We start from the raw sequence: 21,317 nt of genomic DNA, 5'->3' as shown, positions 1-21,317 counted from the left end.
CTGGTCCAAGGCTCTGAGGCTGGGTGTTGTGCTGTGTTAGCTGAGGTCACTGTACAAGGCAGGATTCCTTACCAGCTGTCCACAGCCACACTGGTGGCAACCGGAACCACAGAGTGAGGGTCTGGTTAGGATTCTGGGCAGGAAACCAGCTGGGGTCAGAGGTCATCCCCCATTCTGTCTATCCCCAAAGCCAAGTCTGCTGCACCCAGGACTTACAGAGGGAGATCCCGGAACCCCATTTCTCAAGGATGGGATAAACAGAGTTCATCCTGGGAAACTGGAAAAGCAGGTCCCCGAGGGGCATTAGGACCTGAGTGAGCAGGAACAGCCCAAAGCCACCAGCAGTCCTGCAGGCCTATTAGGTGGCCCAAGTTCTATGACTACAGCCCGAATGTGTGTCCTGGAGACAGCTTTTGACTACAGCCCGAATGTGTGTCCTGGAGACAGCTTTTTACTCCTACAGTCCTCCGTGAGTGGTTGTGCGGCTGTTGCCCCCCCCAAGACCGAGCTGAGGAGGTCTGGGTGGCACCTGGGCCTGAGCTGCCCAATGCAAGGCTGGGGTGGGCAGCTGGCCTGCTCCGTGCCAGCCCTAGTGTATGAACACTGTAGATGTCCCCCAGCGATGCTGCCTGGTGCCCCCAGAAGCCGAGGAGGGCGGCATGTGGATCCTCCACTCCTCCCCTTCCCTCTGGGCCTAAGGTGGCCACTCCTCGCTGGCCACATGCTCTCCAGCTCTTATCCATCCTCCCGCATGACTCAGCCCGGCTGTTACTCAGCCTCCCTTTTGCTGGCAGCTGCCTTTTTTTTTTCCCTTCTTCTTCTTCTTTTCCAAAGGATAATACTGCCACTGAGACAAGACAGGGTGTCTCTCACAGCACTGGCCTCTGCCTACGAGTGACCAGGAGTGGCCCTGACTCATAATGACTAAGGTGGACAATGAACAAACACTGGGTCTAATTACCTGGGCACTAGAGACCTGGTCACCTCCAGAACAGGTGCAGGCCTCATCTGTGCCACCAGACTCCACAATCTCTGGGCCATCCTTCACCGGCCTTCCCAGCTGCCTCATGATTCAAGGACCCAACATGTCCTTGATGTCATGGAGTGAGCATCAAGAGGTCAGAGTCTCTCTTCGAAAAGGAGAGGCCCAGAGGCCCAGTTTTCAAGGGGCAAGCAGAATCGAGAGTGTGTCCTGGAGAGGCGGGAGAGAGATGCTGCTGCCCATGGCTGCACTGGAGGGCTAATGAAGTAGCCTGGCCCTCCCTGAGGTTCCTGTATCCTGCAGGCTCCAGGCAGGGTGGAGTGGCCCTGATAGGAATGGTTCTATCCTGTGCCGGGGCCCACAGGGCGGAGTAGTGAACAGAAGAGTGAAAGGGGCGGGGCACTTGAGCTTACCTTCCCTTGTTGTTATCTCTTTTAACGGGGTTGGCATCTCTTTTAATGATGCTTCAACAAGATGAGGCAGGAACAGCAAGAGGTGCACAGACATCATACTCCACTTGCAACTCTGCATCTGGGAGGGTCACAGCTGAGAGCATTTGCATTTAGGGAAGGAGAATTGGTCCGAACCAAGAGGGGACCTGGGGAGGAGAAAGGGGAAGAGCTTACAGTGGGCATCAAGGGACTCTCAGGCTTCTGTGACCTCAGAGAGTGGTCTGCTGGCAGGAGGGATGGGACACTTCTGCCTCCTGGACAGGGGATCCAGGATCCAAGGTGCAGAAAAAATAGGACCCTGGTGAATGGTGCTTTCATGGGACCTCGTGGAAGATGGTGGATGCCTCTGTCTGGGGAACTACAAACTGACATGGGATTCAAATAACTAAGGGGGAAAGATGGTCTCACAGCCCAGTGTGGGCTGAGGCAGCCAACTCTGCCCAGCCCAAACCTTTCTTATCACCTGCAGTCCCTTCTCAGCCCCTCCCTCGTCTCCTGCTCTGTGCCTGTGTCTCATGCAAGGGCCTGGACTGTAGCCTCAGAAAGTTATGTCTGTCCAGAACCAATGACTGGGACCTTACATAGATAAGAGTCTACAGATGTCACCAACTTACATGCCTCAAAGACATGTTTCCCACCACTGGGCATGGACCCAGCAGCCCACATTTGCTGTCCTAAGAGTCAGGGCATTCTGCTTCATTGTTTCAGTGATGATCTGATAGGTGGGGAACTGAGAGGTGGGGCTGGGTCAGCTACTAGCACTGTAGCTGCAAGGGAGTCAGGGAAGAGGAGTCCCCATGTATGCCTACTGAAGGAAGGTGAGACCTTTTACTAACAAGGTAGCTGACACCTTTCGCTCAAAAAGAAGAAAAGAAGCCAGATGTGGTGGCACACACCTTTAATCCCAGCACTTGAGAGGCAGAGACAGGCGGATCTCTGTGAGTTCAAGGGCAGCCTGGTCTACACAGTAAGCTCCAGGACAGCCAGGGCTACACAGAGAAACCCTGTCTCAAAAAACAAAACACAAAAGAGACACAGAAGGGAGGCCCCGGGAAGGCAGAAGCACTGGTGTACAAACAATATGAACCAAGGATTCTGAGGGTCACCATCGTCCCAGAAGCTGGAGCAGGACCTGGGATGGGTTTTGAAGGATCTATCCCTCTGGTATCTTGATTTTGGACGTCTGGTCCCTAGAAATGTGAAGGAATTATTTCCTCAGGCACACATAGCTCTCCTTCTTCCTTATCCTAGGCCAGGCTTACCAACATGACCTTAGAAACTAAGTATGAAATGGAGCGGTGGTGAGAGCAGACACACACTTTGGGGTTGTCCACAACTCGCAGACCAGCTGTCTGTCCCTGCATGTGTCCCCATGACATACTTCTTGCTGACCTCCTAACTTGTAGAAGTGGAAACACCTGCTCCAACTTCCCAACTCAGTCCATCTTTGCACGCACCCTCAAACCCAGACGTTTGCTAAGGATTTTGGCTGCCAAAGTCCTCTGTGGGGGAAGGGAGTAACAACCACCTTCCTCTTTGTGGGGTCCCACTTTCTCAGGTGGGACTGAGAACGCCGGCTCCCTTGCAGCTATAGTATCAGTAGCTGACAGTCTCACTGCTCAGTTCCCTGTCTCTCAGAAGTGGTCATTACCTAAGCAATGGAGCTGAGGACTATGGCTTTCAAGACAACAGATGTAAGCTGTTGGGTCCATGCCCAGTGGTATAAGATACATGTTTGGAGCATGTCTCTTGGCTGTGTGGCCTCCAAGACCACCTCTATGCTTCTTTGGCTGAGTCAGCGTCCAAATGTCTTGCAGATCCTTTCCCATAAAATCAGCCCAAATGAGTTCTGTTACTTATGGAGTGTGTAGGCTGAGGGGTGTCCTGGACATGGCTCTCAGCTCTGTCCGTTGGAGAAGGAGGTCTTGCCCAGAGACCTGCTCTTGAGTTCCCTGCCTTGCCAACCTGGCCAGATGGGAGGCCTCCTGGGAATGTGGCTGAGCAGCAGGTCTCAGAGTCAGCCTAGACTGGGAACACTGCAGGTCAGGACACTCCATGACCAACCAGGGAGCATGGGACCTCTCCCACCACAGTCCCTGGCCCAGATGGTCCCCCTGCCCTCACACTGCCCTAGCCCCCTGGGCCTTCTCAGGGTTCAGGCCTCCCTCTTTCTGTCCATCCTCCTTCTCTGTGCTACCCCCTTCTTAGAAATGAAGTCATCTAGAAAAATAATCCAAAATTAGAAAGGAAAAAAAAAAAACCAAAAAAGTGGGATTTTTTTTCCCCCTTCAAACATTTGGTAAGACACCTCCCACACGGATGAGTGTCCACAGGGGCCTGTTTTGGTCCAAGGGAGACTGTGCCTCAGGCTGTGTGAGGCCGGGGGCCTCTGGGCCCCATGATAGGGGTGAGTATGGGACCTCTCCTTTGCACCTGGCAATGGTCAGTCACCAATATCTGATCTTGGGAACCCTGCCCCTCTCCCAGAGCTGTAATCTGTAGGCAGAGGCCCAAGGCCAGAGATGGGAAGAGAGCCCCATGGGTGTCAGGCCAGGGAGTGGCCTTAGCTCCTAGGTGGCTCCCTGCCTCCTGTCTCTCCCTCTTCCCACCAGCCCACGCCCTGCTGCAGAGTTCTCGTTTGTTTATTTATAATTTATACTCAGCCTGCTTCCAAGAACGCTCTGAGGCCCTTGCTGAAAAGCTGTTTCCTGGCTCCTCTGCGCTGCTGTCGGGCCTGGCTGCAAGCTGTGCACACTGTCATTGCTCTCGAGCTGACTGCTCAGCAAGCCTTCCAGGGCCTCTGGACGGACAGATGTGGCCCCAGATGCAGTCTTCCCCACAACCTGTATGCCCTGGCTTCAGGGTGCAGCATCCAAAGCCCAGGATGCCTTCTCCCCTGCCGAGACCCTTTCCCAGTCCCCAGTGAGAGTGGGGTTCTGCCACCTGATGGAGGCTGCCCCCCAAGACCGTGCCCTTTCCTGCATATACTACTGTCGGTAATGGGTGAGGGTGGCGGTCAGGATGATGCTCCTGCCATAGGTGCTCCTAGGTACTGACCATGGATGTCAGATGAGAAAGGAATTTCAGGAAGGAAAGGCTGGAAGAAGCCACACCCTTGACCCTTGACCCAGAGCTGTGAACAGACAGTAAAGACTGTTTTCAGGACTTGGATGACAAGATGGTCAGGAAGTGGGGAAGGAGCCAGCCCAGTGAGGATGTGTATGGGGACAGCTGCATTTGGCAGTTGTGAATATAGCTTTGGAGATCAGGGAAGCACCTCTGAAGAGCCAGGCAGTCCCCAACCCCAGGGGTTGGAGATAAGAAGTTCCATTCTTAATTTGGGGGTTCCTTGTTAAATTGCCAAAGCTAGTCACCTGACACACTTGGGACTGTAGATGGCACACACGACCCAGATAGGAAACCAACAACAGACCAAAGTAAGATACCGCCAAAGTCCACCTTGGTGAACCAGTGAGTTTTATTGGGGTTGCTGACAGGAATATGGGTGAGGCTCACTCACAGGAGCAGAGACAACTCCAAGACAGCTGCATCACCAAAACCACCCCAGCATGAGTGACAGCTCACAAGAGCTGGGGACCTGGAGCACACTGCACGGCCTGTGGGCAGCTCAGCAGGTTGGAGAGCATCCTTCCCAGGTAGACCAGTTAGCCTGAGCTTCTTGCAGGCAGCACACTAGTCTCTGCTTTTTCCAGGCAGGTGGACTCATCTTCCCGGCATAGTGAATCCGTCCTGTTTCAGGGACTTCCTGAGCTTAAGGAGCTTTCTGCAGGATGGGCTGGTTTTACCTCCTCTTAGTATCCTGTTGCCTTACCCGTGAACATCCTGTGTCTTAATGAGTTTCCCTCCAAGATGCCATCAGATCCTATTTGTGAGAATGCCCAAGAGGAAGTGCTCTTGGATCCTAGGCCATTTCCTGGCAATACAGCGAAAGCTGACTCCAGGGAAAGAAACACCGTGCCCTCAGGAGGTTGAGGCCAGGAGGCAGCCAGGCTAGGTTGTTCCCATGACAACACAGGCCAGCCAGAGGACTCCTCAGAACCAAATCCTTAATCTTTCAACTTTTCCAGCTGCTTTGGGACCCCTGCACGTCTTACTTCTGGATATAGAGATCAGCCTCGGTCCTGGGCTGGCCTTTCCTCCCTGGCTTCTTGGGGTGCCCTTGTCAGTACAGAGGCCTCCCCCTCACTACCTGTCTCTTCCTATCACAGGCTTACTCCTCTGCCAGATCTGTAGCTCTGCATTTGGCAGAGCAGGGCAAAGTGACTGCCAGCCGCGGAATATGCAATGGGCTGCCCCTTCCTCCCCCATCCTTGAGTCCACATCCGTAGCGGTGACCAATGCCAGCTCCTCCCTCCTTTGGCTTAAGACACAGCCTGGAAGACAGGAAGGCCTGGCAGGGCAAGGCTGTGGGAATGGCCCTTGGGAGACTGGTGACAAGACAAGGTGCCATCTGGGGCATGCCAGGGATATTCCGCCACTTGGTGGGCCCACTGCAGAGAGTGGCCTTTCCCAGGTGCTGGCTCTGCTCGCCACCAAGCTCCACGGTGGCACACAGATGTCCTGGCTGTGGGAGTTGAAGCATACCAGCTGTCCATTCCTGTCCACGAGGCTCCATGCCAGAACACGGGAGTCGGCCAGACCCTACGACAGAGTCCAAGAACCTCAGATTCTAGGTCTGAGGGAGGCAGGGGCAGGTGGACATGAGCAATCCAAGCCCGATCCTGACAGAAATACCTTTGGGGAGCATCTTCTGCCAGAGCGGCCTATGCTGTGCCCACAAGGTCAGTGAGCATATGGCTGTCCTGGCTGCCCAAGCCACATGGCTACAAAGAACTCCTCTCAGTGCCTAGCCCCACAGGGAAGCCGTGTGTCCGGATGTTTGGACACAATGTTGGGCAGTCCCAGAAGCTTGTCTGGCTTCCTGCCTGGGCCTGTGATCCTCCAGACACAGCAAGCAGCCCTGAAGCCATATTTCACACTTACTAGTAGTGTGGCCTGGGCCAGGAACATGTGTCCTCTTTTGTAAAAGGCTAGTCATATAAACCAGATGCCACCAAGAGCCACATAGAGCAAGAGATGTGGTGGTTTGAGTGAGAACGGCCCCCAGAGGCTCGTCTATTTGAATGATTGATTCTCAGATGTTTAGGAAGGATTAGGAAGGGAGCCTGGTTGGAGGAGGTCGCCCCATCTTGTTCTCTTCACCCATGTTTATGGGTCAGACTTAAGCTCTCAGATACTGCCCCTCCACCATGCCTTGCTCCCCGCCATGATGGTCACGGACTCACCTTCTGAAAATGGAAGCCCCCCAATTAAATGAGTTCTTTTTCAAGTTACCCTAGTCATTGTCTCTGTCCAGCAACTGAACCGTAACTGAGACAGATGTGACACTCAGCCTAGACCTCCTCTCCGGATGTGCTTTGTGCTGACCACACCCACAGAAACGGCCTTCTGCACTACTTCCAAAGACCCACCTCCTCCTTCCCGAGCCTGGTTCCCCCCGAGAGGGGCCGCATGGATGAACTGCCATCTTTAGGCAGAAGTATCTGATGCATGGTTAATAAAAACTCAGACACTGAAATTGGGGTTCAACCTGAAGATCCGAAAAGCAAAGCACCCAGCCACTGACTCTTACCTCGACCTCAGTCCGAAATGGCGATCCTGCCTCCAGGAATCTCAGAATGAAACTGACCTGAGAACTGTCTCCTCCCATTTTATGTTTCTCTCTAGGGCTAGGATTAAAGGCATGCAACACTACTGCCTGGTTTCAGTGGCAAAGTAGTGTGACTACTGGGATTAAATATATGTGTTATTGCTGCCTGGTCTATAAGGCTGGTCAATGTGGCTGTTTTGCTTTTCCGATCCTCAGGCAGGTTTTATTTATTAGAATACAACTGAAATGCCACTACAAGAATCCTAACCTGGGGTGGAAGGGTAGGACTGCTTGAGGTGCCTGGGCCTCATACATGAATTGGCGTTCCTTTCCAGAGACAGCTCTCCTGCTACCATGACAGCAGTCCTAGCATCCAGCGCTCCTGTCTTGATCAGCCTCTTCACCTCTTTCCAGGAAACAGTAAGTCTATGTTTACGGAGCATGTGCGTCGTCCCCGTGGTCCTCGCCTTCAGAGTCAAGATCGTCAACTAAGTTGGATGGTGAGAAGACCAACAGAGAAAAAGAAAAACATGGCAGGGGAAAAGATGGGGGGGGGGCGCACAGCTTTAAATGGGCGATCCCTACTCTAAAGAGGAGCAATTTGAGGTGGTCCTGAAAGTGAGTCACGGGATATCAGGCCAAATAACTAAGCCTTAAACTCTGAGGCAGGGTGGAGCAGGGAGGTGAGAAAGCAGAGGCAGGAGGTAAGGGCCCTAGCTGTCACAGACGGGGACAAGAGAAGGGGCCGGGCCCGGCCTGGCTTGGCGGCTGCCACCACTGAAGAGGCTAAAGGAGACAAAGCCGGAGGCAGGGAGACCCTGGCTCAGGGCCTACGGTAGTGGCTGGGGGCGGTGGCCGAGCAGATGGGAGGCGGGCAGTTCTGGACCTAGGGAGTGAGGAGGCGTCGCAGGCCCGGGCTGGAGGGAACGACCGCCTCGCCAAACCCCCGAAACAGACGGCTCCCTGCAGCGCACACACCCCGTGCACACACCAGGGCTGCTCCGGTCCTCGGCGAGAGGCGCCTGCGCGGCACAGCCAAGCCCGAGGCACTCGCGTCCGGACAGGAAGTCCCGCCCCACGGCTCCGCCACTCGGCACAGGCCGCCAGTGTGCGAGGCCAACCTCTCGCGAATCCTGCGGCTCCGCCAATCAACGCTCGGCTGACCGCGTTGCCGTGACAACCGGCTCCCCCCCCCCCCGAGGCCGCGTCGTCCTACGTTCGAGTCCCGCCTGCGTGTGTCTTTCTGCCACCAGGACCCGCGGGCACCCAGACAGCGATCCCACGTCCGCCTTCCCGGGACTCCGACTCCGCGCCTGCTCCCTTCCAACCCCGGCCGACGTCCTGCGGTGGAGGGGGTGGCTTGAGCTCGCCCTGTGGGTTGGGAAGCCAGGCCCAGCGTGCCAACGTCGACCGGAGGACAGTGACCGTGGAAGTGTCCAGGAGGGAGTCTCACCGCACAGTTGGCTGGGGAATTTGGTTTAAAATAAGGTTTAAGCCGGGCGATGGTGGTGCACGCCTTTAATCCCAGCACTCGGGAGGCAGAGGCAGGCGGATCTCTGTGAGTTCGAGACCAGCCAGGTCTACAGAGCGAGTTCCAGGACAGGCTCCAAAGCTACAGAGAAACCCTGTCTCGAAAAACCAAAAAAAAAAAAAAAAAAAAAGGTTTAAGTTGCATAACACGCGTTTGGTGTAGAAAACTTGAAGAAACACTTGAAAATATAAAAGTCCTTGAAGTCCTTGACCTATGCCATATCGAACCATAGCGTCCTGGTTGTAGTTTTTTGTTTTATTTGTTTATTAATCTATTAGCAACTTCAGTCATCTGGGAAGAGAAAACATTGAGGGATTACCTCCATTGCTTTACCTGTAAGCAAGTCTGTGGGGACGATTTTCTTAGTTATTGATTAACATGGAAGGACCCAGCTATTCCAGGGCAGGTGGTTCTAGGTGATAGAAGAAATCAAACTAGCCGGGCAGGGGTGGCACACACCTTTAATCCCAGCAATCGGGAGGCAGAGGCTGGCGGATCTCTGTGAGTTCAAGGCCAGCTTGGTCTACAGAGCGAGTTCCAGGACAGCTAGGGCTACACAGAGAAACACTGTCTCAAAAATTAAAAATAGGGCTGGAGAGTAGGCCTAAGTTCAGGCATTCAGAGGGTCTTACGTCTGCCGGTCCCCACAGCCATGTGTCCGGCGGGACAAAGAGAGCCTCTGTCGCCACCCCACAGGCTCAGGAATCCTGCTTCCAGATGCCTCCACCCCCAGACAGAGCTTGCACTGTTTCCCCAGAATGCCTTCTTCCCAAATCACTTCCCACTTCTCTGTTTAAAACCACCCAGTGGCCTTGCCTACCATCCAGGAAAGCCAGTCTCTCTGTCCACACTGCCCATTGCTGTCCAGCCACAGTCTGGGGACTTAAGACAGGTCACTGATTCGCACGCCACACTGTGAACTTTGTGTCTCAGTTGGAGGAAATTAGACTGTAAGAACTGGACTTGGGAGAGTTCCAGGAAGACACACATGCTGCCATCAAGACTTTTGGCTTCTCTTGAGAGTCAGGAGAGAATTGCAGCTGAAGCGCATAGTGCAGTGGCCACCCGTGAAGAGGGTTCATACTCTGTGTGCTGATCTCACTCCCTCTACTTCAGTCACAGTGGACTTGCCCGATGCCAGCATCCAGAGACGTTATTACCTCCAGGCCAGCTGCCAGTCCACATGGTCTGCCCATGGCTGCCCCTTAGCTCTACCCCATTGCATTTTCTCTTACTCATGCTGCTGGTACCTGTCTGGTTCTGACTCTATGCTGGCCAATCCCGGTGCCTGGAGCCCTGCTGCTGGTACCTGTCTGGTTCTGACTCTATGCTGGCCGATCCGATGCCTGGAGCCCTGCTGCTGGTACCTGTCTGGTTCTGATTCTATGCTGGCCGGTCCGATGCCTGGAGCCCTGCTGCTGGTACCTGTCTGATTCTGACTTCATGCTGGCCGGTCCGATGTCTGGAGCCCTGCTGCTGGTACCTGTCTGGTTCTGACTCTATGCTGGCCGGTCCGATGTCTGGAGCCCTGCTGCTGGTACCTGTCTGGTTCTGACTCTATGCTGGCCGGTCCGATGCCTGGAGCCCTGCTGCTGGTACCTGTCTGATTCTGACTTCATGCTGGCCGGTCCGATGTCTGGAGCCCTGTTGCTGGTACCTGTCTGATTCTGACTTCATGCTGGCCGGTCCGATGTCTGGAGCCCTGCTGCTGGTACCTGTCTGGTTCTGACTCTATGCTGGCCAATCCCGGTGCCTGGAGCCCTGCTGCTGGTACCTGTCTGGTTCTGACTCTATGCTGGCCGATCCCGGTGCCTGGAGCCGTGCTGCTGGTACCTGTCTGGTTCTGACTCTATGCTGGCCGGTCCGATGTCTGGAGCCCTGCTGCTGGTACCTGTCTGATTCTGACTTCATGCTGGCCGGTCCGATGTCTGGAGCCCTGCTGCTGGTACCTGTCTGGTTCTGACTCTATGCTGGCCGATCCCGGTGCCTGGAGCCGTGCTTCTGGTACCTGTCTGGTTCTGACTCTATGCTGGCCAGTCCCGGTGCCTGGAGCCCTGCTGCTGGTACCTGTCTGGTTCTGACTTCATGCTGGCCGGTCCAATGTCTGGAGCCCTGCTGCTGGTACCTGTCTGGTTCTGACATCATGCTAGCCAGTCCCGGTGCCTGGAGCTGGTACAGAGTGCTAGTTAGTTTTCTTGTTAGCCTGGTGTAATCAGGAGACACCTGGGAACGGGGTGGGAGTCTCAGTTGAGGGATTGTCCATATCAGTTTAGCCTGTGGCCATTTCTGTGAGGAACTGTCCTGATTGTTGATTGCTATGGGAGGCCCCTGCTTACTGTGGGCTGTGCCCTCTCGGGGCAGGCAGGCCTGAGTTATATAAAAAACAGTGGTTGAGCATACCAGAGGAAGCAAGGCAATGAGCAGCATTCCTCCATGGCCTCTGCTTCAGTTTCTATCCTATTCCAGAGCCTGCCCAGACTTCACTCATGGATGGACTGGATCCTGTGAGGTGACATAAACCCTCTTCAAGTTGCTTTTAGTCTTGGTGTTTATGACAGCAACAGAAAAGCAAACCAGGATATGCAGGGGCTGAGTAGATGGCCCCTACCTTCTCTCCTCGCCTCCCCTTCCAGGTCAGACAACAATGGCAGCGCGGGGGCCATGCCAGCATGGCCTCTTTGCTCAGGAACACAAGTTGCCCTAAGGCCAGTAACCAAAAGTGGGTACTCAGCAGGGTCTCCCCTGTAGGGATGCCCTGGAAGGAGCTCCTGGTGGAGACTCCTATTTTTTGTAAGATTTGTTTTATTATTTTTAATTATGTGTAGGTGTGTGTGTGTCGCGTGTGGGTATGGACATGTGAGTGCCTTCCATTCTGTCTCTACACTCAGTGCAGTCCTGTGCTCCCCGGCCCCGCCTCCTCTCCTCCCTTTCCACATCCTGCCTCTGTCTTCCCACAACTGCGTCCAGGTGACACATCAGTGCCTCCTGCTCCCTCTCAGGCCACTTAGGCATCCTCGGTCAGCAATCCCACATTTTCTGCTGTGGGCATGGACGCCTGTATGACTGCAGAAGAGAGAGGGCAGCCTAGCAGCCACCGCCCCCCACCCACCCCTACCCCCGCTTCCGCTGTCAGCAACCTGGCTGCAAAGCTGTGGAGGACCAAGAAGCAAGAGCTCAACTCTGCCTGCCTTGTCCACCGCGGTCCGGCTCTTCTCCCACCCACAGACATCCCTAGCTGGAGCAGGGCCCGCAGGCCACTCTGCATCCGCCGCTTATGCTCCACGTGCTTCAGCCTTTATTCTTAAGGTAGAAGGACCTCAGCCCCTGACTAACCTGAACTACCACAGCCAGTGGGTGGCTTGGCCGTGGGATTAATCCCCACAGTTCTGGAAGTTTACTGACCGCTGACAGCATTGCTCTGTCCTGCCAGTATTAGGTGGCGTTTGTCCCAAGTGCTGAGGCCACAGTCGTAAGGCACCACACATGGCCTGTTCTTGTTCTTTTCTCTTATGGAAACGTCAGCCACGTTGAATTTAGAGCTCACTCCAATCCCATTCAACCTCCTCTTCACCCAATCCTGTTTCCACGGAAGCCCCCATTGACGGGTTCTTTGTGGACATGGATTTGGGGCAGACACTGTTCAACCCAGTAGGCTCTGTCAACACGTAGTGGAAGTCCCATGTCCTGTGAGGAGGAGATGCCACACGCTGGACACCCCATCTACACCTGCTGTTCTGGGCAACAGGTGTATCGGTGTAGAGCGATGTTGTTTACCAGATAAAAATGGGGAGCATGCATCAGCAGCCCTGACTCCAGTGTGCCTCTTTTTCCTTCTTAACCCTATACGACTTTCCTCTCGGTCCTCTGCCTTGCCTCGTCTCTCCCAGGGCATCTTGGGAACTATAGTCCCTTCTAAGTTCTAAGCATGGCCACACTCTGTTCTTGTCACCCTTCCTCTGGTCTGGACCCCTAGAGGCAAAAGAATCAGCGAAGCCATCGGGGGCTTTCCTCAACAGTCGGTCTGGCCTGGGAGTCACCCTTCTCCCATCATGTGCCAAAGAAACCAGCTCTCTTCCACGGAGCATTTCTGTGGGTTTTTCCCCTGCTTTCTGCATCTGTGCTGACATTCTGGGATTCTTAGAGAACCAGTTCTGAAGAGCAAACTCAGGAGCCAAGAATCTTCAAGCCAGAACAAACTGCTATGAGAACAAACAGCCAGGGCCTCAGCCCACGGAGTTCACAGTGTGGGTGGGCAGCTCCTGCTGGCCAACCCCAGCTCCACTGGGAGAGGCTCCCCCTGGAAGGAGTGGAGTACACCGAAAGCGGGGGCAAGGGCCCGCCGGGTTGACTCAGGCAATGAATTTCTTGGACCTGACACCAAAAGCATGGGCAATGTGAGAAAACGCGGAGGGAGCATCATCAAAATACAAAACTCTCAGTGTCTCCGGACACGAGAGCTTGGAAGGTGACACACAGGAGCGCGGAGCATGCGCGAGAGTGTGGAAGGTGACACACAGGAGCGCGGAGCATGCGCGAGAGCGTAGAAGGTGACACACAGGAGCACGGAGCATGCGCGAGAGCGTAGAAGGTGACACACAGGAGCACGGAGCATGCTGACAGTTGTAGAGGCCCTGACTGAGTTTCCTCTATCACGGTCTTGGACAGACTCAGCATCAACAAATGACTGAGTTCAAAGTCGGATAAAGGCTGGCTAGAGAGATGGCACTGGCAGCTCTTTCAGAGGAACGGAGTTCAGTTCCCAGCACCCACACCAGGCAGCTCACAACCACGCTTAACTCTTTTCTCTCTGTGTGAGAGAGAGACAGAGACACAGAGACAGACAGACAGACAGAGAAACCAAAAAAAAAATCTTTTTTTGAAAAGATACTTATTTCTCCAAGGGGTGCCAAGTATGTTGAATGTAGGACACACCATGATCCCATTTGGCCTCATTCATGTTTGTACATCAAGAAGTGTGCAAATGGCCAAAAAGCGCACGGAGAGTCTGGCTGTTGCCGGTCACCAGGGGAAACATTAACAGGACCACAGGAGGGGCCGCATCACACCCACTAGGACAGTTACAATGAAACAAGCCTGAATAACAAGTGTCAATGAGGGTGAGCCAGGGCCCTTCTGGCCTGGGCCATGACACACTAACAGCCTGGATTGTCTCCAGGACCCACATAGTAAAGGAATTTTAAGAGAAATCCGTCCAAACTCCCTGTGGCGTGCACTACCAGAACGCAAACAAAACAAGTAAATAAAGTAAAAGGTTCTTTTCTTTCAAGGGTAGGGCTGGGTGGAGGGGTGTGAGTGTTTGCTGTGTAAGCATAAAGGTGAGCTGCATGAAAGCTGGGTACTGCCATATGTACCCTAACCCCAGCCTTGGCAGCCCCCCAAGAGCTAAACATAGAATCGCCGCAAGATCCAGTAACCCTGCTTCTGAGAATGTATACAAGAGGATCAGAAGCGGAGAGTCAAGGGGATCTTGTTTGCCAATAGTCTGTTTCTAAAGATTGTTTGTTTATAATGTGTACGTGTGTGAGCCTTCGTGAGTTTTTATACTGTGTACATACAGAAGACAGCAGAGGCCAGAAGGGGATGTCAGATCCCCTGGAACAGGAGTTACAGACAGTTGTGAGCGGCCCTGTGGGTGATGGATGCCAAACGCAGTTCCTCTGGAAGAGCAGCCGGTGCTGTTAATCACTAAGCCATCTCTCCAGCACCCGCGCCCATACTTATCCACATCATTCTCAGTAGCCAAAGGATCCATCAACAGCTACAGCGTGGAAAAGCAAAAATGAAAAACACAGTTTCGCCTCACAAAGGAAGGCAACCCTGCCACGTGCTGCAACAGCAAGGAAGAAATTGTTAAGCCGTGAGGGAGGGAGTCCATCATCAGAGACAAGCACCGTGTGCCTTTACTTTTGTGAGGGGTCTACAGCAGGCAGACGCCTAGAAACAGGTAGATTTGGGCCACAGGGCTGGAGATGCAGTTCAGTGGTTAGAGCATTTGGCTAGAATGGCCGAGGCCCCGGGTTCCCTCCCCAGCCTCACACACACACACACACACACACACACACACACACCAGCACTCATGGGAGGTAAAGGCGGAGGTTGAGTAGAGAATGGAACCTTTTGCATAATGGGTGCAAAGCCTCTGCTTGTAGTCAAGAAAAGCTCCGAATATAGTCAATAGCAAGGACTATTCAACGTTGTAAAGTCATCCATAGCATTGGATGCGCACTCGAAACAGCAAACTTAGTTATACATTTACAACAACATTGTGTGTGTGTGTGTGTGTGTGTATACACATAAATACATACATATACACATAGAGCACTCAGGAGGCTGAGGTGGGAGGGTCAGCGAGTTCTAACTCAGCCCTAGCTAAAGTGATACCCCATCTCAACACTAGACTTCCAGAGAGGGGTGGGGGCTGGGGCTGGCCAGACAGTTTATCAGGCAAAGGCACTGACAACATGAATTCGATCCCCAGGACCCACAGAATTGAAGGAGCGAACTGAACTCCACACACTAAGTGGCATGTACTGCCCTATGTAAAAAGAGGGGCTAGAGTTATGGCTCAGGGCTCAAGTTCAAATCTGCAAAACCCACAGGAAAGTGGGTACGGCCATGTGAACCTGTCACCCCAGGATAGAGGAGAATGGCTGCTCTTGGTATTTGCTGAACTTCTGGTTCAGTGAGAGACCCTCTCTGAAGAGAGTGAGACCGAGAGCTGCAGAAGACAATAGACATTCTCCTCTGGTCTCTGCATCCTGTCAGACTTACACACACACACACACACACACACACACACACAGAGAGAGAGAGAGAGAGAGAGAGAGAGAGAGAGAGAGAGAGAGAGAGAGAGAGACCCTCACGTGTACTTTCTATGAAAAGTCCCTTAAGAGTCTTGATGCTGAAGACTGCCTGGATAAGACTTTCACGGTCACCCACCTCTTCTGCCCCTGCCCTGCCCCGGCTCACTGGGGTCCCAGCTCACTGGGCAGCAGCACCTCTAGGCAAAACCCCAGGTCCACCCACCAGCACTGTTCTGTGCTCAGATCAGGCTCCCTTCTGAAGCCAATTTTCTGCACAGTGAAAATGTTTTCTTTGTGCCCACTTGAGCAGATGGCCCCCCACCTTGGCCTGAATTGAGAAGCGCAGAAATCAAACGGGGGACAGACGGCCTCCTTGGCACTGTCTTATGGGCACAGAGTGTACACACGCACACCGTCCCCCACCTCCCTGCCAGCGGCTTCCACTTGTTCCATGCTGGATCTGGTCCAGGTGCCTGAGCTGAGCCTCCAAACTTGGCTCCTTTTCTGCCTGGCGGCCCCAAAACCCACCAGAGCTCTTTACTTAGGTGTCCGCTTGTCACAGGTGCAAAGGTGGTGATTCTAGAAGGAATGGATGGATTTGCTGTCCCAGCCCCTGCCCCTTCCTGAACGAGAGACCACCTAATGGACCAGGATGGTGGGACAGCACCTGGGCTCTTCTCACACGTCTCTCTGTGTGGGAACCTAGAAGCTTAAAGGCCTACCGCTGGCATTCAGAAAAATGAACTCCTAAGTGGTTGGAAAAGAGGAGTCTGGACAGCAGGCTTGGAGAAGGACACTGGGACCCCCAGGAAAGGTGCCATGTTGAAAGGGTTTGCCTGCTGGGGCAGGTTCCTCTGAGAAACACTGCTGTCCAGTGGACTGGGGAGGCTGAGCCCAAACCTCCAAGGAGAGCCAAGTGTCCATGGGCCCCATTTAGTCCTGCCTCATCACTATAAACCAGAGCCAGCATGAAGGAGCTCACTATTCACTTCCCAGAGGGACTGGGTCAGTGTCAGAAGGTGCAAAAATCTTTCTCAGGGAGACAAGAGACAAAATGATTTCCGGATCTTTAGAATCACGCTGGTGCGTGGTGGCACACCCCTTTAATCCCAACATCTGGGAGGCAGAGGCAGGGGAATCTTTGTGAGTTGGAGGCCAGTCTGGTAAAGCCAGCCAGGACTACATACTGAGACCTTTTAAAAAGGAAAACAAAATCCTTCTTAGCTGGGGCCTCATGCCTGTAAGCCAAGTGCTTGATAAACCACCATAGTGACTTCTAAGCCAGCCTGTCTCAGAACAATTCAGTAGAAACATTTCTAGGACCTTCTGTCAAAGGCAGCTTCCCGCTGCTGTGATAAGCACCATGATCAAAAGCGACCTGGGCAGGAGAGGGTTCTTCTGGCTTACAGGTTACAGCTCACCAGGAGAAACCAAGGCAGGAGCAGGAGAGCAGGAGCCATGGACGTGTGCTGCTTACAGGTCTCTTGCTCAGCCTTTTGTTTTGTTTTGCTTTTCGAGACAGGGTTCTCTCTGTAGCCCTGGCTGTCCTGGAACTCACAGAGATCCGCCTGCCTCTGCCTCCTGAGTGCTGGGATTAAAGGCGTGTGCTACCACCACCCAGCATGCTCAAGCCTTTCTTATACAGCTCAGAACCACCAGCTCAGAGGTGACACCATCCACAATGAGCTGGGCTCATCAATCAGAAACTAAGAAAATGTCCCTCAAGCTGAGCGGTGGTGGCACACACTTTAACTCCTGCACCCAGGAGGCAGAGGCAGGCAGATCTTTGTGAGTTTGAGGCCAGAGTGCAGAGCAAGTTCCAGGACAAGCCAGGGTCATATGGAGAAATTCTGTCTTGAAAAAAACAAACAAGAAAAGAAATATAAAAGAGAAAAGAAAAAAAGAAAAAAGAAAATGCCCTGGGCTGGAGAGATGGCTCAGAGGGTAAGAGCACTGGCTGCTCTTCCGGAGGTCCCGAGTTCAATTCCCAGCAACCACATGGTGGCTCACAACCATCTGTAATGAGACCTGGTGCCTTCCTTGCCAGCATTGTATGCTTAATAAATAAATAAATCTAAAAAAAATCCTTTAAAAAAAAAAAGAAAATGCCCTATAGGCATATCTACAGGCCAATCTAATGGAGGCATTTTCTCAGCAGAGGTTCCCTCTTCCCAGAAGGATGCTATGTATCAAACTGACAAAAAAAAAAACAAAGCTAACCGGCACAGGCGGTGAGTGTGGATGGAGCTGGTGGCATGTCGGGGACTGGGCTGGGTGGCTCTGCAAAGGCGGATCATCCTGCCCCTGTGGGTAGTGTTTCCAGGAGCCAGGGCTGTAGGGACCACCAGAGTGCGGGATGCAGTATGGGGACAGTTCACCACCCAGGGCCAGGGGAATGTGCGTGTTCCTCAGGCTTCACCAACAGAGAGAAACACTGGGACAGACCACCCAGGTGCCTTGTGGGACGAGACAAGGCAGCAAACGAGTCAGGGCTCCTGTACCCAGACTGCGATGGTATGAGGCTGAGTGCCTAACCCCAAACATGCGTGCTTGCCTGAGCACTGAAGGCTTAACACGGGCAGTGGGGCTGTGGCTGTGAGAGCCAGACTCATACTAGACCAGCAAGATGGGGCAGACTGCTTCCAGCTATCCCTCCCCCACTCTCCAGGTATTGGTCTAGCCTCCTCTGCTGCCCAGAGTCTGATGCACATCCAGACAGGAGGTGAAGAAACAAGAGACCCAATGACTGAGATTCTGAGGTCCTTCACGGGGAGGTGACTCTCAGGAGCTGGCCAGGAGCCGAGAACTTAGTGAGATGCCTGACACTGACTCCCTTGGGATGTGGGGGTGTAAGGTCCTGCAGCCAGACCTCCGGAGGACTCAAGCACAAGCCTCTCCTCCATTGACATGATGAAATAAAAACTAGGTAGTCTAATTACACAAAGGCAAGAAGTTAGGCGGTGGTGGCACACGCCTTTAATTCCAGCACTCAGGAGGCAAAGACAGGTGGATTTCTGTGAGTTCAAGGCCAGCCTGGTCTACCTAGAGAGTTCTAAACCAGTCAGATCTACACAGTGAGACCCTGTCTCAAACCCAAAACCAAAAGAAAACAAAAACAAAAGCAAGAAATTTACTCCGACTACAGTTTGGGAGGCTGAAAGTCCAAACACGTGGGACTGTGTTCCATGGTTGGGAGGACCCCGGTGTTAGCTGGACAAGAGGGAAAAATCACTATACCAACAGGACCCACTGTCTGGGACAGCACAGTCCCTTCCCAGAGCACCACCCCAGTGACCTCAGGACCTTTCCTAGACTCCACCTCCTAAAGTTCCAATCTCTCCACAACACTGAAGACCAAGCTCTCGGCTCAAACCACACTCAAGTGTGAGCATCTCCATGTTGGCACCAACTCTTATTTCTTCTGGGGTTTTCAGAATCCTGGGAGGGACCGGCTCATGGAAACAGCCAATGGGATAAGGGGAAACAGCATCCTGCCTTCCCAGAGCTGACAGCCTTAATGGGAGGAATCCCAGGAGGGCTCTAGGTGTGACAGTGAAGGGAGAGGGAGGGAGGGACCCAGCTATGTGTCCCTGCCTCATCAGTCAGCCCCCAGCACGTGCCTCCTCGTCCCTGTGAGCTGAGTCCTGCCGGCTGGTCAGGATGGAGCACTGCACTGGAGTCAGGACATCCTGGTTCTACTTCCAGCCCTAAAGCTGCGCAGCCTCTCTGGACCTCAATCATCTGATAGGTAGGGATGTCATGGTGTCAATTGTTGATGTGACAAAATATGGTATCACCTGGGAGTCTCGGCAGGGGACTGTGTGGATTAGGTTGGCGTGTGGGCATGCCTGTGAGGGATTTGGGTAAACTGAAGTAGAAATGCCTACTCTGTGGAACTATTTTACAGGGCAGACCCTAGTGTGAGTTCAAAGGAAGAGGGAGCTGGGCACAAGCTCTCTGCTTAAGATTTCTCTTTATCACCTGTGATGTGTACTTTGTGTTTGTGCTGTGTGTGCAGTGCTGATTGAGGCCAGAAGAGGATAAAGACCCCATGAAACGAGTTACAGATGGTTGTGAGCCACCGTGGGGCGCTGGGAATGGAACCTGGGTCCTCTACAAGAGCAGCCACTGTTCTTAACCACAGTGCCAGCTCTCCAGGCCCTGCTTTGACTTCTTGACTATGAATTCAACATGACCAGCTGCCTAAGCTCCTGCCCCTGTGAGTACCTGTAGGAATGTATTACATCCTGGAACTGTGAGCTAAGATACTCCCAGGTGCTTTTATCAGAGTATTGTATTACAGCAACCAAAAAGAAGCCAAGACATACAGAGTTAGCTTAAATGCTCCTTAAGGCTCCATCGGTCACCTCCCAGAGGGGTTAGAAGAAAGGCCAGCGGCTCCAGCAAGTCTATTGGGCTGCCTTGCATGGAGCCATTTGGTGAGCTGGGTGAGGATAGGGTAGTCCTCATTGGGAGGCATGGATGCCCCAGGCTTGTGGAGAGGTGGAAACTCAGCTCAGTTAAAATGGGAAACGGGAACGAGAGAAAACACGAAGTGGCCCAAGCTGTTTTGGAAACCACTGTTGTAAGAAAACTCCGAGCCCAAGAAGTGTGTGCAACAAGAAGTTCAGCTGTGCCCACTAAAGACCATCTCAGCTGGGCTTGGTGACCACCCACACACAGAGGGGCTGGAGGGTCACAGGATGCTCACCTATGTACCCGTGGCTCTCTGCCACCTGTTGTATATAACTCTGCTCCAATTACAGGTGGTCTTGGGGAAGGCACGAGTAAATAGGCCAGGAAAGACTAGAGGGACGGCCCATTCGTGTGGCTATGGAGAAAGCCTGCACCTCTGCTGGCTAGATTTTTCAGTGTGGCTTTTGGGTAGGTGCCCACATTCCAATAACCCCTCACCCCTGCTAATAAGCTCATTGGCTCCCCAGGGTGAACTTTGGAGGACTTACGATCAGTGTGTTGTTGAGGCCTGAGGAGGAAGAGGGGTGGATCACATCTCCTGGGAAGGAACTTAGCTGCACAGGCTATCTCTAGTGGGTAATGAACCCCCATCTCCAAAAGTGTGCAAGACAAAAGAGCTTTCTGTATTCCAGAGGCTCCTGGGACTCCCTCTGGCTATGGGACCCTGAGCCCCTGGACCTCCAGCTGGACATTAAACAGGTCTGTGCTGTTTTAGCCTTCCAGTCAGGATACCACTTGCCAGTGTGCCAAGATCAGGTTTGACAGCTGTGGAAAGTTTGTTTCTAGGCTGTGGGGTTTTGTGGTTGATGTTTCTGAGACAGTGTCTCACTATGTAGTCTGGTTGGACCGAAACTCCTTCTGTAGACCAGGCTGGCCTCAAACTCACAGAAATCTGCCTGCCTCTGCCTCCCAAGGCCTGTGCCACCACACCTGGCTTGTTTCTAGTTTTGAATGCATGTTTACAAAGGCATTAGGTAGGAGGCAAAAGTAGGTAGATCTCTGAGTTCAAGGCCAGCCTAATCTACAGAGTGAGTTCAAAGACAGTCAGGGCTACAGAGAAACTCTGTCTCAAAACAAAACAAAAAAGGCATTAGGGATGACCCATAGTGTGTGGCCTAGAGCTGCTCCAACCGGGTATGACCCTCCCTGTATACCTCGTAAGAGAAGACTGTGCCCACCACAGGCACCCTAAAGGCCTCCACTTTCTGTTTGTTTTTTTTTTGTTTTGTTTTGTTTTGCTTTTGTTTTTTGTTACTGGGTTTCTCTGTAGCTTTAGAGCCTGTCCTGGAACTAGCTCTTGTAGACCAGGCTGCCTCGAACTCAGAGATCTGCCTGCCTCTGCCTCCTGAGTGCTGGGATTAAAGGCATGCACCACCACTGC

The sequence above is a fragment of the Microtus pennsylvanicus genome, chromosome 11, assembly GCF_037038515.1.
Source record: "Microtus pennsylvanicus isolate mMicPen1 chromosome 11, mMicPen1.hap1, whole genome shotgun sequence".
NCBI classification, from domain to species: Eukaryota; Metazoa; Chordata; class Mammalia; order Rodentia; family Cricetidae; genus Microtus; species Microtus pennsylvanicus.
This window is presented reverse-complemented; position numbering follows the sequence as displayed.